This window comes from Zingiber officinale, chromosome 5B, assembly GCF_018446385.1.
Source record: "Zingiber officinale cultivar Zhangliang chromosome 5B, Zo_v1.1, whole genome shotgun sequence".
NCBI classification, from domain to species: domain Eukaryota; kingdom Viridiplantae; phylum Streptophyta; class Magnoliopsida; order Zingiberales; family Zingiberaceae; genus Zingiber; species Zingiber officinale.
Genome location: NC_055995.1, coordinates 45,973,614 through 45,976,339, shown reverse-complemented (window position 1 = coordinate 45,976,339; position 2,726 = coordinate 45,973,614).

The window sequence follows — 2,726 nt, the reverse complement described above, 5'->3', positions numbered from 1 at the left end:
AATAACTCATCATCTATCTAATTATTCCATAAGAGTTCTTTACCTTCTTTCTACTACACCATTCTGTTGGGGTGTACCAGATGCAGTTAGTTGGGATTGAAATCAACTTCTGATAAGTGACTCCTAAAATCTCTCAAGAGGTACTTGCCACTACGATCTTCCATAGTGACTTTTTACTTTATTCCTCCACATCAACCTTGTACTCTTTGAACTAATCAAAGTACTTAGTCTTGCGGTACATTAAGTAAATTTATTTGTATCTTGAATAGTTGTCTATAAATTAGACAAAATATTCAATACTACCTCTTGTCTGGATAGTCATAGGATCACACAAATCAGAATGAACCGATTTCAACATATCTTTGACTCCATACCCCTTGGACTTAAAAGCTTCTTGGTTATTTTTCTTCCAAGTAAGACTCGCAGGTTGGAAAGATTTCCACTACCAATGAACCCAAAAGTTCATCAGCTACCAATGAATCCTACTCAAGTATAACCTAGCTTTATATGCCAAAGATATAATTGGTTCATTTCCGAAGGTTGCTTTCTCTTAAAATTAGAAGATGTGTTACTAATTTCCATTTGTTGCATCGTGGGAGTTATTGGATTATAAATTGTCAACCATCATACCAGAATAGATAACTTTCCTATTTTTCTTGATAACAACTTTGTTATCAAAATAGACACAATATCTATAATAGTTTAGAAACTGAAATCAGGTTCTTTCTAAACTTGGTACGTAAAGACAATTACTTAAAATCCATATTTTATTCTTATCAAAGGATAAACATCTCCCACTGCAACAGCTACCACTTTTACAGTAGTGCCCATGTGGACGGTGATTTACCTTTCATTTAGTTGTCGGGTTTCCTGGAACCCTGCAATGAATTGCAGACATGATTAATGGCATCTTGTATCTACACTCCAGGTTCTGGTAGATAACACCACTGGACATGTTTCAACTAATGAATTAAATACATCTAAATTGTTCTTAGTTCTAAGAAGACAGTCTACCTTAATGTCCAAGTCCTATTTCCAATCATTACAATTGGGACTAATAAGTCTTTTTCTATAGTATGACTACTAGGGATTGACAAACATCCTAAGAATCACAAAATATTTGGTCAAGATCAACTCCTTAAAATCTCCATGAATTTTGTGTATACAAAATCGAAGAGGAGATTTTATTCATTAATTTTATTATCTCGTCAACTTTACTTTATGACGAATAAAATTAATAGTTGATCTGTCTTTGATCAAATATTTGGTCAAAACTCTTTGAATTTAAAATAAAATATTGATTCCTCAAACAATATTATTTAAATTCACCAACACCTCAAACACCGTGAATTTTGCATGCCACGTTAGTGTGGACGTATACAAATTCAACATTTGTAAAAGGAGGGTTTTACCCATTAACTATCTTGTCAACGTATCTTTATGACAAATAAAATTATCTCAAACACCGTTAATTTTGTATGCCACGTTAGTGTGGACGATACAAAATCAATCATTTGTAAGAGGGTTTTAACCCTTTAATTTTATTATCTTGTCAACCTAGTTTTATGACAAATTAATAGTTGGTTTCATTTGGTCACACAAATAATAGCAGTGACTCCGATGGGGAGGATACTATTAGATGTGTCTAAGTGTATACCATTACTTGACACTAAGTCCATTAATAAGATTATGCCCCTTCCGTTGGGGAAGATCACACGCTCTTAATTAACTTCCTATAGTCATCCAAAATGGAAGTCTATTCTAGTGATCCACAAACAAGCTCATCCGTTATGGAGGAAGGCACTCAGAGCCAACGCGCAAGCTTGTTTGCATCACTTACAAACCAGTAATGGAGACCATGGGATTTATTTAAAAATCCCTCTCCCACTTAGTTATTTATAAATGAGGAATTTTAACTATGCTAGCCTACTAGTCATGTATACTAACATGCACACACAGCACAATATAAAAGCAATAAATAGAAAATCTAATTTTCAACTATTATGACTTTTATCTCTAGTTGTCCTCCGTGTGTTGTCATCCCAAGCTGCTGCCATATTTGGCCACCGCCACCGGGTCTAGCTGTCGCATCCATCTTGCTACTAGTTCCGCTGCGCCTCTGGTCCTTAGAAGGTTCCACGCTTTGCAAGATTCGATCCGCGACATACATAGAATTTTACATTTTGATCCTATATTCCATAAAAGGAATGTACATGTATCTAGATCAAAAATAAAATCCTAATAAAACTAAATACAGCTCCTGCTGTATTTTAATACAATCATGCACACACAGATAAATGCCCTTGACATGTCCAAGGGTCCAATCACACACATAATAACTAAAAGCCATAATAGTTGGATCCTACATCCACAAAGTTAGCACATCCTACTATTTACCTGCCTAAATTATGTATGACATGTGCATAATTAAATTAATACCAAATACACAGAGGCAAAACCCTAGCTCTGATACCAATTGTTGGTTGCTACTCGGAAAACCTATAGGTTCCACTGTACAAAAATTTTGTACAAAGGTCTGAACCTTTTCCTAGCTACCATGTGTTCTTTTAAATTAAATTTTGGATCGCTGAACTTAACACGTTTGATCCAAAACTTAATCTATTTGTTCTTTTAGGTTTTGACTTGGATCTCCTGCGGAACTTAACACGTTCGACCCAAGTCTCCTTAAGTTATTAATTCCATTAAATATTAATTTCCATAAAAGG